Genomic DNA, 15,767 nt, shown 5'->3' with positions numbered 1-15,767 from the left:
GGTAAAAGACAAAAATCAAATGCAAACTAAGAGAAGAAAAAAATAGAAACATATATGACACACTATGACGTATCTTTTACTCTGCATGTGATATCTATATACACGCATTTGTACATTGTCATTGATTCACTCAAACATATTTATTTAATACCTGATATATGCTGGCACTGAGTAAGTTATTGAGTCCGGAGGCATGAACAAGACAGATAAGACCCTGCATTCATGGATCTTAGTGGGGAATACAGATAATAAGGAAATAAATTATGATAACTGTTTTGATGGAAAAAAAAGAGTGCTGTGATAAACAAGCTATCTTTGAGCTGAGATCTGAAAATAAAAAGAAAATTTTAAAAAGTAAGGGAAGAGCATTTCAGAAAATAGCAAGTACAGAAACTTTAAAGTGGGGAGAAAATTGGAGTATTTGGAAAATATCAGAAAATCTATGTGGTTGAAAGAAAAAAGAAAGAAAATCTATGTGGTCAGGGCCTAATGATTTATAGAGATGGTTGAAAATAGGGTAGTATACATAGGCAGAGACCATATCATAAAGGGATTCGTAGTGAATTTATTAGGGCAAAGAACAGAGCCCTCCTGAACTTGGAAACCAGATTAGCTTCTGAGAAAGTGAAACCTAGAAGGACCAAGCATAATGCACAAGAATCACCATTTGTGGAAGCGGCTACAAGCAAAGGATAAAACAGTGTGTGGCTGGAGAGTTTGAGAAATATTCAGTTCCAGAGTGACATAGTATAGACCTACAGAAGAAGGACCAGAATATGATAATAACTTAAGCTGAAACATAATCAATGATATTGAACTCCACCTGAAGAAGTAACATTAACAAGGCTGAGATAGTCCTTAAAGGTATCTCTCCAGACATCATTTAATACATGCACGGTTGGGGTGCAGGTAGAGGGGATTAATAGGTTGAGTTCTCACTATCTCTCTGTCACTGCTTCAACAAAGGTAGTTCTACAGTTATCTGTTTTGTATACTGGGCTTCCATTTTAAGAAAGTAAAATGAAAAATCCTTCAAAAGCAGCAGTTATATGTATATGGAGAATATAACTGCTAATAAAGAAAGAAAGAGAGGGCACCTGAGTGGCTCAGTTGGTTAAGCGATTGCCTTCAGCTCAGGTCATGATCCTAGAGTCCTGGGATCGAGTCCTACATCGGGCTCCTTGCTTGATAGGGAGTCTGCTTCTACCACTGACCTCTCTCCTCTCATGCTCTCTCTTTCTCTCATTCTTTCTCTCTCTCAAAAATAATAAATAAAATCTTTTAAGAAGAGACAGAGAGGGAGAAAGGGAGGGTGAGAGGGATTGGGGTGCCTATGTGCACAGATTATCTGATAGCTTTAATGGAAATACTCATATAGAGGAAATAAATGTACCAGATTATACAGTTTGAAGGAATTAGTCATTAATATCACCCAAAAGACTGCTTTTGCTCTGATTCCATGCTTACAAATAAACAACTGTAGTTGGCTTCTCATGGGAGAATATATTATATTCAATATAAGCTTCTGGTCCACATGACATCTATATTTCACCATTAAATATCATGAATATGGTTTCTAAATCAGCGTCTAGCTAGTTTGGTTAGTGCCTACCTGTTTGCTAAATCTGCTTTGAATTTTTACTCTTGAAAAATAGGATGCCAAATGCATGGACTACATCATGGAACTGTCACACTGAGACTACGTGAGACTAACCAGCCAAATTCTCTCTGTGACATATATCTATCTATCTACAAATCTATCTACAGATTTTTATTTTAATTCCAGTATAGTTAACAGGTATACAATATGGTGATTCAATACTGCTGGTCTCTTTTCTAACCACAACCAACTGGAACAAGAGAAACTCATTCATTTAAAGAGACCATCCACAGTAGGAACTCATACTTAACAGCAATGCAATGCAATAGGAAAAAAAAAAATCATACCGATTTCATAGAAAAAGATGCATAGTGGCTTAAAGAGAGACATGAAGTTTTAGCACTTCGATTGTTTTTATTATAAAATAGAGAACATAAAGGGTTAAATCTTAAAGTTTGCTGTGTCCAACCCCTTAGTTATATAGGTGGCAAGAGCCTTGGGAGATTATATTAGATCTCTTCTCTGCTCTGCAGAGTAGAGAGTCCAGATATGGACCCACAACTCTATGGTCAAAAAATCTTCAACAAAGCAGGAAAAAATATCCCATGGAAAAAAGACAGTCTCTTCAATAAATGGTGTTGGGAAAATTGGACAGCTATGTATAGAAGAATGAAACTTGAACATTCTCTTACACCATACACAAAGATAAACTCAAAATGAATGAAAGATCTGAATGTGAGACAGGAATCCATCAAAATCCTAGAGGAGAATATAGGCAGTAACCTCTTTGACATCAGCCACAGCAACTTTGTTCAAGACATGTCTCCAAAGGCAAAGGAAACAAAAGCGAAAATGAACTTTTGCGACTTCATCAAGATAAAAAGCTTCTACCCAGCAAAGGAAACAGTCAATAAAACAGAGGCAACCCATGGAATGGGAGAAGATACTCACAAATAACACTACAGACAAAGGGCTGATATCCAAGATCTATTAAGAACTCCTCAAACTCAACACACACAAAACAGATAGTCACATCAAAAAATGGGCAGAAGACATAAACAGACACTTCTCCAAAGGACATACAAAGGGCTAACAGACACATGAAAAAATGTTCATCATCATTAGCCATCAGGGAGATTCAACTCAAAACTACATTAAGATACCACCTTAAACCAGTTAGAATGGCCAAAATTAACAAGACAGTAAACAACATGTGTTGGAGAGGATGGGGAGAAGGGGAACACTCTTACACTGTTGGTGGGAATGCAAGTTGGTACAGTCATTTTGGAAAACAGTGTAGAGATTCCTTAAGAAATTAAAAATAGAACTACCCTATGACCTGCAATTGCACCACTGGGTATTTACCCCAAAGATAAAAATGTAGTAAACAGAAGGGCCATCTGTACCTCAATGTTCATAGCAGCAATGGCCACTATCGCCAAACTGTGGAAAGAGCTGAGATGCCCTTCAACAGACAAATGGATAAAGATATGGTCCATATATACACCTCCATCAGAAAGGATGAATACCCAACTTCTGTATCAACAAGGACGGGACTAGAGAAGATTATGCTGAGTGAAATAAGTCAAGCAGACAGAGTCAATTATCATATGGTTGCACTTACTTGTGGGGCATAAGGAATAACATGGAGGACATTAGGAGAAGGAAAGGAGAATGAACTGGGGAAAATCAGAGGAGGAGACGAAGCATGAGAGGCTGTGGAATCTGGGAAACAAACTGAGAATTTTGGAGGGGAAATGGGAGGGGGGACAGGTGAGCCTGGTTGTGGCTATTAAGGAGGGAACATATTGCATGGAGCACATGGAGCACTGGGTGCATAAACAATGAATCTTGGAACACTAAAAAAAAGAAAAAAGTTTGCTCTGTTAAGGGACATCACTCCAGTGGTTAAGATGGGGGCAGGGGGAATCCTCAGAGAAATACTGTGGGTGCCTGAGTGTGGCAGATGTCCCAGGAATCAGAGCAGGGAAGACAGCTACAAAAATAGAGCCAGAGAGTGGGCTCTCAGCTCAGGGTTGCCATAAACTGTGACTCTCAGCACAGTAGGGCCATTAGTCTTCAAGTAGGGACAAAGTAGGGACACAATAAGTGGCAGATCCGGGGAACTCCCCTTCTTCTCCCAGGAGGAGCTGCATAGGAACCCACCATGGGAATCTGCTGGGTTTGGAGACTCCAAATGGAGTTATGCGCCAGAGATAGAAAAGTTCAGTCACAGGCCAGGTGAGCACAGAGTACAGCCAGAGACTAGGGAGACACAAGTGACTGCTTTTCTCTGATGGCGCACTGAGGAGTGGGCCCAGAGTGAAAGACCCCGCCCCGCCCCCCCCCCCCCCCCCCCCCCCGTCGTTAACTAATTAACTGCTCTTTTGTTGTGTAAGAGTACCCCTCCTCCCCTTGCAATGAAAAGACCCTTCCCCCAGGGTTGAATTCAATGTAACTGCTCTTTTGCCTTTCTGTAACCCCTTGGCTTTTAGGGCATGATACTTGTCTCCTGTTTGAACAAGATACCTTCTCCTAATAGCCGAGGCATGGTCACGCAGGCAAGGGGGCTGCATGGTCACGTAGGTCACGTAGACAGGGGGCTGCATAGTCACGTAGACAGGATGTCTTTCTGCTGAGTAATAAGGTCAAACTTCCCCTCTTTGTTTCCCCTTCCCGCCTTTCTCTTCGCGTGAGGGGGTCTTCCAAAGCCAATCCGCTAACACCAAGTATGCCTTTTTTCAAATGTTCAAATTGTCAGCCAATCGGCCCCGTCCCATCCGGGACTTGTTTGTACCTGTCTATAAAAATCCTGCACCACCCCAGCCTGGTGTGCTCAGCTAGCAGGAGCTGCTGACCACCCGCAGGCGCCCGCGCTACAATAAAGAACCTCTTGCTGTTTGCATCCTGTGGCAGTGTTGAATTCTTGGGTAAGGGGATCCGCGGGTCTTTCAAGAGCTCCAGAGATTAGGAGGCCACCATTTTTATTCTCTTCCTCTAAAGCTGCAAAGAAAGCTTTCAGGGAATAAAAGCTATCAAGAGCAAACCCAAGCAGGTTACTTAGCCTGTTTCTAGCAAGGATGGTGCAATTCCACCTGGGGCAAAGACATCTGAGAATCAGTGCAACATGTCCCTCCCTCAGAATATTAGCAAGAACATCCAGCCACAGCTAAGTTTACTAATCAATGTGAACTGCAAAACTCCAGCTTTAGGGAATATAGCACACAGAATTTATGGCTTTTTTCCCATGATTATTTCATCTTTCGAAGTTAATTTCTTAAATTTTCTTTATTTTTCTTTTTCTATTTCTTTTTTCCCTCTTTCCTTTTTCAACCAACATCTTATCAATTCCTTTTTAAAAATCTTTTTTAATTTCTACTTTTACAGTCATATTCTATCCTTCATTGTATTTAACCTTATTTTTTGTACATATGTAAGTTTTTCTTTCTTTAAAATTTTGGGATACAGTTTTTTCTAACAGACCAAGGTATACCCTAAATCTAGTGTATGGCTTTGTTTTAGACTCCCACCTGATCACATTCCCTTTTTTTTTTTTAATTTTTTTTTCTTTTTTCAACCAATTTCTTATCTTGTCAATTCCCTTTTTTAAATCTTTTTTAATTTTCATTTTTACAGTCATACTCCATACCTTCATTGTATTTACCCTAATTTTTGTGTATATATTTAAGTTTTACCTTCTTTAAAACTTTGGGAGGCAGTTTCTTTAAAAGAACAAAATACACCCAAAATCTAGTGTGTGGCTCTGTTCTATTCACCAGCCTGATCATGTTCTTTTTTCCTTTTTTTTTTTTTTCTTTTCCCCCTGGTTTCGGATCTCTTCTGATTTGGTTAGCATATATTTTTCCGGGGTCATTGTTACCCTTTTAGCATTTTGTTCTCTCATTCATCTATTCTTCTCTGGACAAAATGATAAAACAGAAAAACTCACCTCCAAAAAAAAAAAAAACATGAGGCAACATGGACTGACATGGAACCTAATCAATATGGACATTAGTAAGATGTCAGAACTAGTATTTAGAATGATGATTATAAAGGTACTAGCTGGGCTTGAAAAAAGCATAGAAGATACTAGAGGATCCCCTTCTGGAGAAATAAAATCTAACCAGTTAAAATAAAAAATGACAGAAAATAAAGAAGCTGAGAAAAAGAGAGATAAACAACTACAGGATCACCAGGGGAGATTTGAAGAGATAAGTGATATCATAAAGTGAAACAATACTAGAATAATTGGGATCCCAGAAGAAAAAGAAAGAGAGAGGGGGACAGAAGGCATATTGACACAAATTATAGCAGAGAATTTCCCTAATCTCGTGAAGGGAATAAGCATCAAAATCCAGGAGGCACAGAGAACCCCCTTCAAAATCAGTGAAAATGGGTCAACACCCAAACATCTAACAGTAAAACTCTCAAATCTCAGAGACAAAGAGAAAATCCTGAAAGCAGCTTGAGACAAATGGTCTGTAACCAACAACAGTAGAAATATTACTCTCAGTAGACCTATCCAGAAAAGACTGGCTTGATATATTCAGGGCACTAAATGAGAAAAATACGCAGCCAAGAATACTATATCCAGCTAGGCTGTCATTGAAAATAGAAGAGATAAAAAGCTTATAGGACAAAGAAACACTAAAAGAATTTGTGATCACCAAATCAGCCTTACAAGAAATATTGAAAGGGGTCCTCTAAGCAAAGAGAGCCTAAAAGTAATATAAACCAGAAAAGAACAGAGATACAGTAACAGTCACCTTATAGGAAATACATTGGCACTCAATTCATAACTTTCTATAGTTAGCCTGAGTGTAAATGGGCTAAATGCCCCAATCAAAGATATAGAGAATCAGATTGGATTAAAAAAGCAAGACCCATCAATATATTGTCTCCAAGAGACTCATTTTAGACCCAAAGACACCTCCAGATTTAAAGTGAGGATGTAGAAAACCATTTTCCATGCTAATGGACACCAAAAGAAAGTGGGGGTGGCAATTCTTAGATGAGACAAATTAGATTTTAAACCAAACACTATAATAAGAGATGAGAAAAGGCACTGTATCATATTTAAAGAGTCTATCCCAACAAAAACATCTAACAATTGTAAATATTTATGCCCTTAACATGGGAACAGCCATATATAAGCCTATTATAACAAAATCAAAGAAACACATTGACAATAATACAATAATACTAGTGGACTTTAACACCCCCCCACCAAAATGGGCAGATCATCTAAGCAAAAGATCAACAAGAAAATAAGGGCTTTAAATGACACACTGGACCAGTTGGACTTCCAGATATATTCAGAACATTCAAGCCCAAAGCAACAGAATACACATTCTTCTCTAATACACATGGAACATTCTCCAGAATAGATCAGTTCTGGTCTCAACCAGTATCAAAAATTGGGATCATTTCCTGCATATTTTCAGACCATAATTCTTTGAAACTATAACTCAGTCACAATAGAAAAGAACTCAAATACATGGAGGCTAAAGAGCATCCTTCTAAAGAATAAATGGGTCAACCAGGAAATTAAAAAAGAATTTTAAAAATTCAGGGAAACAACAAAAATGAAAACACAACTGTTCAAAATCTTTGAGCTACAACAAAGGCAGTCCTAAGAGCGAAGTATAATATAGCAATACAAGACTTTCTCAGGAAACAGGAAAGGTCTCAAATCACAACCTAACCATACACATACAAAGAAGTTAGAGAAAGAATAGCAAATAAAGCTTAAATACAGCAGGAGAAGAGAAATAATAAAGATCAAAGCAGAAATCAATGAAATAGAAACCAAAAGAACATTAGAACAGATCAAAGAAAGTAGGAGCTAGTTCTTAGAACTAATAAGATTGATAAATCCCTAGCCAGGCTTATCAAAAAGAAAAGAGAAATCCCCAAATAAATAAAATCATGAATAAAAGAGGAGAGATCACAAGCAATGCTAAAGAAATATACAATTATAAGAACATATTATGAGAAGCTATATGTCAGCAAATTAGATAATCTGGAAAAAATGGGTGCATTCCTAGAGAAGTATAAACCACCAAAATTGAACCAGTATGAAATAGAAAACTGAACAGATGTTGGGGCGCCTGGGTGGCTCAGTGGTTAAATCCTCTGCCTTCGGCTCAGGTCATGATCTCAGGGTCCTGGGATCAAGCCCCACATCAGGCTCTCTGCTCAGCGGGGAACCTGCTTCCTCCTCTCTCTCTGCCTGTATCTCTGCCTACTTGTGATCTCTGCCTGTCAAATAAATAAATAAAATCTTTAAAAAAAAAAAAACTGAACAGATGCAAAACCAGTAAGGAGATTGAAGTAGTCATCAAAAATCTCCCAATAAACAAGAGCCCAGGGCCAGACGGCCTCCCAGGGGAATTCTACCAAACATTTAGAGAAAAGTTAATACCTATTTTCCTGAAACTGTTCCAAAAAATAGAAATGGAAGGAAAACTTTGAAACTCTTTTTATGAGGACAACACCTCCTTGATCCCAAAACAGGATAAAGACCCTACCAAACAGAATAACAGACCAATATCCATGATGAACAAAAATTCTCACCAAAATACTAGCTAATAGGATCTAACAGTACATTAAAAGGATTATTCACCATGACCAAGTGGGATTTATTCCAAGGCTGCAAGGTTGATTTAACATCTGCAAATCAGTCAATGTGATACAACACATTAATAAAAGAAAGAACAAGAACCATATGATACTCTCAATAGATGCTGAAAAAGCATTTGACAAAGTACAGCATCCTTTCTTGATCAAAACTCTGCCAAGTGTAGGGATAGAAAGTACATACCTCAATATCATCAAATCCATCTCTGAAAAACCCAAAGCAATTATCATTCTCAATGGGGAAATACTGAGAGCTTTCCCCTAAGGTCAGGAACACGGCAGGGATGTTCACTGTCACCACTGCTATTCAACATAGTACTAGAAGTCCTAGCCTCAGCAATCAAACAACAAAAAGAAATAAAAGGCATCCAAATCAGCAAAGAAGTCAAATCCTCACTCTTTGCAGATGATATGATACTTTATGTGGAAAACCCAAAAGACTCCACTCCAAAACTGCTAGAACTCATATAGAAATTCAGTAAAGTGTCAGGATATAAAATCATTGCACAGAAATCAGTGGCATTTCTATACAACATCTGAATTGGCAGAAGAAAGAGAAATTAAGGAGTCGATCCCATTTACAATTGCACCCAAAACCACAAGATACATAGGAATAAACCTAACCAAAAAGGCAAGGAATCTGTACTCAGAAAATGATAAAATACTTGTGAAAGAAATGGAGGAAGACACAAAGAAATGGAAACACATTCCATGCTCATGAATTGGAAGAACAAATATTGTGAAAATGTCTATGCTAGCTAGAGTTATCTACACATTGATTGCAATCCCTATCAAAATACCATGAACTTTTTTCAAAGAAATGGGATATAACCAATCCTAAAATTTATATGGAACCAGAAAACACCCTGAATAGCCAGAGGAATGTTGAAAAAGAAAGCCAAAGTTGGTGGCATCATAATTCCAGACTTCAAGCTCGATTACAAAGCTCTAATCATCAAGACACTATGGTACTGGCACAAAAACAGACACATAGATCAATGGAACAATAGAGAGAGCCCTGAAATGGACCCTCAACTCTATGGTCAACTAATCTTCAATAAAGCAGGAAAGAATGTGAATGGAAAAAAGACAGTCTCTTCGACAAATAGTGTTGGGAAAATTGAACAGCTATATGCAGAAGAATGAAAATGGACCATTTCCTTACACTACACATAAAAATAGACTTGAAATGGATAAAAGACCTCAGTGTGAGACAGAAATTCATCAAAATCCTTGAGGGGAACACAGGCAGCAACCTCTTTGACCTCAGCCACAGCAACTTCTTCCTAGACACATTGCCAAAGACAATGGAAGCAAAGGCAAAAATGAACTATTAGGACTTCATCAAGATTAAAAGTTTTTGCACCAAAAGAAACAGTCAACAAAACCAAAAGACAACTGACAGAATGGGAGAAGATATTTGCAAATGACATATCAGATAAAGGCTAGTATCCAAAATCTATAAAGAAATTATCAAACTCAACACCCAAAGAGCATAATCCAATCAAGATATAGGGAGAAGACATGAACAGACGTTTCTGCAAAGAAAACATCCAAATGGCCAACACATGAAAAAATGCTCAACATCACTTGGCATCAGGGAAATACAAATTGAAACCTCAATGAGATACTGCTTTCCACCAGTCAGAATGCCTAAAATTAATAAGTCAGGAAAGGACAGATGCTAGTGAGGATGCAGAGATAGGGGAATCCTCCTACACTGCTGGTGAGAATGCAAGCTGGTGCAGCTACTCTGGTAAACAGTATGGAGGTTCCTCAAAAAGTTGAAAATAGAGGTATCCCAGGACCCAGCAATTGCACTACTGGGTATTTACCCCAAATATACAAAGGTAATGATCTGAAGGGGCATGTGCACTCTGATGTTTATAGCAGCAATGACCACAATAGCCAAACTTTGGAAAGAACCTAGATATCTATCAACAGATAAATGGATAAAGAAGATGTGGTAAATATATACAATGGAATATTATGTAGCCATCAAAAATGAAATCTTGCCATTTGCAACAACGTGGATAGAACTAGAGGGTATTATGTTAAGCAAAATAAGCTGATATAAGAAAGACAATATCATATGATCTCGCTGATAATGTGGAATTTGAGAAACAAGGCAGAGGATCATAAATAAAGAGAAGAAAAAATGAAACAAGACAAAACCAGAGAGGGAGACAAAGTATAAGAGACTCTTAATCTCAGGAAACAAACTGAGGGTTGCTTGAGTGGAGGGTGGTGGGAGGGATGGGGTGGCTGCGTGATAGAGTTTGGGGAAGGTATGCGCTATGGTAAGCACTATGAATTGCATAAGACTGATGAATCACCCTGGCACCCCTGAAACAAAATACGTTAATAAAAATAAAATTATGTTAATAAAAATAAATAGATAATTAAATATTTAATAAATATATTATATTATATTATATTATAATTAAATAAATAAATAAGTAAATAAACAAGGTGCATAGGATCATAGTTTAATCTTTACCCAGACATGCTCAGTCTTCCAATGGATTCCATTAAGGATAGGGCAATATACTAAAACAGTAATAGATTTCTAGTCTTAAAATTCTCCTTTGGTGCTGCCATCAACAAAATTAAAAAGCAGTTACTAATTAAAAGTTAAAAGGCAATCAATTACTCTTTTTCAGAGAAATGTCCAAATTGCATTAAAAATGAGTATCAAGTCAACCCAAAATGTATTGACAAAAAATATATTTATTTAGCATCAAATTGCCAATTTTTCTTGATTATAATCGTGACATGTACCCTGCTGGTGTAGTATTCTGAGAAACTGCCACAAAAAGAATCTAAGAAATGTGTGTGTTTGTATCTTTTAAGCTTTCTGGACAAAATACCTGGAGATAAGCACACTGACCTACTCCATGTATCATACACGTCTTTTTAACTGTTTTTCCTCCCCAACAATCAAGATGGATTTGTTCTGAAATATCCTCATCCTATTCTGTCTTTTTTGTAAACATAGGCAAACATGGGGAAAAAAATGGCTGGCTGAGAATAGCACTGCAGATGGCCACTGTGTATGGTCTAGTATTGCACATCTCTGGGAGTGCCACATATGTCATACATGGATTATGATGTAAACACAACAACCCCAACACCCTCATCCCATGCGGGGGGTTGTGCAATATTCACCCCTGGGTCTGTTCAGAGCTAACTGGCCTAAATAAAATTAGTGATTATCTTTCCTCTTAAAAAAATTCAAAATTACTGAGCTAATCAATCCTAGACCATGAAATCTGAGCTAACTTATATTAAAATAATAACCTCACCAAAACATTTACCAGCAACTAAAATATGGAGAAGGTGTTAGAGATATAACTATCTTAAAATGACTCTACACAGTAGGTCCCAATAACTTACTCCTGAATCTTTGTTTAATTGGCAGTAGGTTTTCTGGTAAAGGATAGAAAACTTGATACCCACAACGATCTTACAGCACCCTCATGTGGATAAATATTTGACAATGTTTTTCTTAAAGGGATGTGTTAATCTGTGATATGAAAAATAAGAAGAAAAGGTGGTATAATCCTTTCAAAGACTTCTGCATGAATGAACCTTTATCAGAACAAGTCTGAATTATTTCTCTAATAATGAGGATGAATTTTTGGCTGATTTAGCCATATTTTCCATTTAGTATTCCTCCTTCTTCCCTGAATTAACCCAGGGTGACTCTAAATATAACTCTGAGTAGAACAAAGCTCTATCTTCTATGGAAGCAAAGATGCCTTTTGCACTGTGTGCCTATGGATGAAACCAAGTGGCCCCATAATAGGGGGGAAAAAAGGTTCAAGGCTATCTTTAGAAGTTAACATAATAGGTATTTTTAAAATAAAATATGCTCTATACATGTATATTTACAAACTACATTCTTAGAGAGCATGGTTTCAGCTGACCCTCTAGATGGTATGGCATGGTAGAAAGAGTACTAGATATCCAGTAAGACACTGTGGATTCTAAAGTTAGTTTTTGAACTATTCTTAACCCTTCCATATCTGTTTTTTAATTTTTTAAATGGCAGTAGAAATAGCAGAAGCTACTAGTTGGTGGCTTCCTAGTATACTCAAGATTCCTTTCATTCCAAACCATAAATTTACTCAATTTGGCTTAAGAAACAATTAAAAAAGGGATTTTTTAAAGAAATAAATTGGGGGGAAAATTGCTGAAAAGTTAAAGGGAGGATTATTAACATACCTTTATGGTCTTATCTGGGTCCACCCACACTTCCCTGATACAAACACCTCATCCTTAACTCCAGGGGAGGATGAGGCTTTTTGATATTGTTTACATCAGAATTAAGAACTAGAAAAAAACCTGTCTACAGATTTTGTATGAAGTCATAGGTTATTTGTGTAAGTCCTTCCTATGTGGCAATAAACAAGTTTCTGAGATCCAGATACACCTCATCTTTTACATATTGTCTCACTAGAAGCTCTGCATGTTATTTTGGGAAACTTGGGGGAGCCAAGAAAAGCTACTTTAAGATATGCTGCTTTTGCCTTTACTTTTTGTGACTACCTTGCTCTAGCTAAGTTTTTAGCACAGGCATTTAGTCTGTGTGTGTGTATTCTCACACAGAAGAAACAGGGTCTCTTCCCACCAATATACAGTCTACCTGAAATGATACACATAATTAAAATGCCTGTAACTAAAATATCTCTACCTACCCGAATTTCACACTCGCTGTTTCCAGAACACATCTTTCTTTCTCACATCTCTACCTCTCTAATTATATTGCTCCCAACTCCTGCAAAGCACATACTTGCCTCCCTCTCTCCTCTCTTACCCCCATCAACTCCCAGTACTTCATCTCCCAGAAAAATAAGGGATCTAAGCAGACAACTAGTAGGTGTCCACAACAATAGTACTTACCACATGACCCACTTCTTCTTATGTCTAATCCTTTATTGGACTGTGCACCACTTAAAAATCAGGAGTTGTTTTCATTTTTCTATCTCCAAGGCCTAGAGAGTATGTTAAAAGACATACATATATGTTTATTTAAAAATTCAATTTGATACCACATTAAAATGGGCCCAGGATCAGACACCAAAGATCTGACTGTCTTGAATGCCTTACCTCACTTCCGTCCCATATAGTCATTTGATTATTCATACCCTTAATCTGGAAAACTAATCAAAAAATATTTTTAAAAGAATCTTTTAAAGGTCAGTAAACAAAAAATTAAAGAAAGAAGTGAAAGAAAAGTGTTTTCTGTCTATGTCTGCCTTGAGAAATCCTGCACATGGGACAAGTTTCTCCAAAATGAATTTCTCCAAAATGCTACTGTTTACTTTTGTTCAAGAGGACTGTACTAAACTATCCATATTTAAGTGGCACAGATTTTTAATATAGTGAAATAAAACAAAGTCATATTATCTCAAAATCAGAGAAAGTTGGGCCTTGTATATGATAAATATCCTCTTACTCTTTCCCCTCACATCCTCTCCTCACTCCCTCCAGTCCTATGTCAACCACATAGTGCTCAGTCCCCTCCAAAGTCAAAGTATATCTATCCCAGCAGAAAATTAGCTCAAGTCCATCCATAACTGAAAAAGGCCTAACCCCATGCTGTGGGAGTAGTATTTGGAATGTGAAGACTAAGGTTGTCTCTGGCACTTAACTACTGCTGGCCCATTCAAGGCCAACACCAGCCAAAGATAGGACCCAGCTTGAGTCTTGATTATCACTGCTATGTACACAGCAAGCATTTGATAAATTTCACTCTTGAGGAACACTGCTTACCCTCTAAAAGCAGTTACTTTCTCCTGTTTCCATGCCCATACCTCAGCAATTTTAGATATTCAAGACATGGAGTCATTGTTTACTAGGCTGTTAAAATTAGGAAAAACAATAGACAAATCCTATAGTGATGAAGGAATGTTCTACTCAAGAATGGCTTCACAAGTTGGCTCTCTCAGGATAAGGGCCACTGTCTTCGCATCTGATTCTCAGATGCTGGGCTTCTCAGTCCCTCCAGAGATAATTAGATCCTTAATAACAGATCAACTCTAATGAAAATAATGTAACTTACCGGAATATCTACATAGTTCATTTTTGTGGTTGGCTTTCAGTGACAGTACCATCTTTCCTAATATCAGCCATTCTCTAGAACTGTAGCTTAACACCAATCAGTCTGTACCATTAAGTAAACTTTCCTCATAGTGGCTTAAAATGTATTGTTTTTTAAACTTGCATCTTTCTTCGTTGCATCTTCTCAAGTCTCCGTAAATGATTTGTCTGGATTTTTCACAAAATAGTGTGAAAGAATACACTGTATTCTGGACTGGGTCTTCTATGCAGGTGATGAGACAGTGAAAACACATAGCTGGAGATGAGGCAGAGTAACTGCTACTGTTTACTTTTGTTCAAGAGGACTGTACTAAACAATCCATATTTAAGTGGCACAAATTTTAATATAGTGAAATAAAACAAAGTCATATTATCTCAAAATCAGAGAAAGTTAGGCCTTGTATATGATAAATATCCTCTTACTCTTTCCAGCAACGGCGTTTGTGAAGATCTATTAAGACCAAGGTTGGAGGGGCGCCTGGGTGGCTCAGTGGGTTAAAGCCTCTGCCTTGTCTCAGGTCATGATCAAGCCCCGCATCAGGCTCTCTGCTCAGCGGGGAGCCTGCTTCCTCCTCACTCTCTGCCTACTTGTGATCTGTCCGTCAAATAAATAAATAAATCTTTAAAGACCGAGGTTGGAACCCTAACTGTAACGTTTACCAAGTGAGTGACAATGAGCAATTTATTGAGACTCTCAGGCCTGTTTCCTTAACCTCTAAAGGGGGAGTAAAATGAATTAAGGTAATTAGGTTCTCAAGTCAATAACGGGGGATGGGAAGAAGGGGAGGAGAAAGGGGGAGGAGGGGAAGCCTAAATCACAATTACCTTTGTAAATCACTTTAATTATCTATAGTTTATTGACTTTAATGTATACAACACTACACTGTATATCTTATGGGCACTACGTTTTTAGAAGCCACAAACTAAAATAAAAAAGAATGCATATATGCATATGTCTAGACATTAAAGCCATTCTGATTTTAAGCTAACTTTAAAAATGACTACAATGAATGGAGTATGGATAGAGAACACAATTCCGGTGCTTAATAAATGTTAGTGTCCTTCCTTTCTTCTGGGCTTAGATTACCAAAAACTCTCCCACAGCAGTCATTTTTACGTGGTTATGTCTGAGATGCGGGCAGTGACTTAACCAGCGAGTACTCTGAAGGAAGAAACTTTGAAACTCGTTTGGGGTTCTCACCCTGGCACTGGAACTTAAAAGCGCCCCAGTAAACAGGTGGATGAATTATTACTTAGCCTAGATTAAAGCCCAGGCCGTCTCAACGTAAAAATAATAACACCACAGAAATTTTAAAAAACAAACTTCACATCACTACCTCGAAGCGGTACGCAGCCCTTAACTCAGGAAATGCTTAGCCCAGTGCTTCCGGCTTCCGTAGTCTCGCTCCATTTCGCGAGACCG

General features: G+C 37.8%; 1 long non-coding RNA gene across 1 annotated transcript in view; it reads right to left on the bottom strand.

Annotated features, from left to right (window-relative positions):
- The window catches only part of LOC132010074 (uncharacterized), a 70,977-nt gene extending 55,227 nt beyond the window's left edge, over positions 1–15,750 (bottom strand). Inside the window, exons 1-2 of the long non-coding RNA XR_009402142.1 lie at positions 15,682–15,750; positions 13,145–13,236 (exon numbers count right to left, since the gene is read on the bottom strand). This is a non-coding gene — a long non-coding RNA (uncharacterized LOC132010074). The remainder of the gene's footprint in view (positions 1–13,144; positions 13,237–15,681) is intronic.
- Between the last annotated feature and the right edge of the window lie 17 nt (positions 15,751–15,767).

The sequence above is a fragment of the Mustela nigripes genome, chromosome 2 (assembly GCF_022355385.1).
Source record: "Mustela nigripes isolate SB6536 chromosome 2, MUSNIG.SB6536, whole genome shotgun sequence".
Lineage (NCBI taxonomy): Eukaryota > Metazoa > Chordata > Mammalia > Carnivora > Mustelidae > Mustela > Mustela nigripes.
Note: the sequence above shows the minus strand (reverse complement) of the source record. Positions and strands in the feature narration are given on the sequence as shown.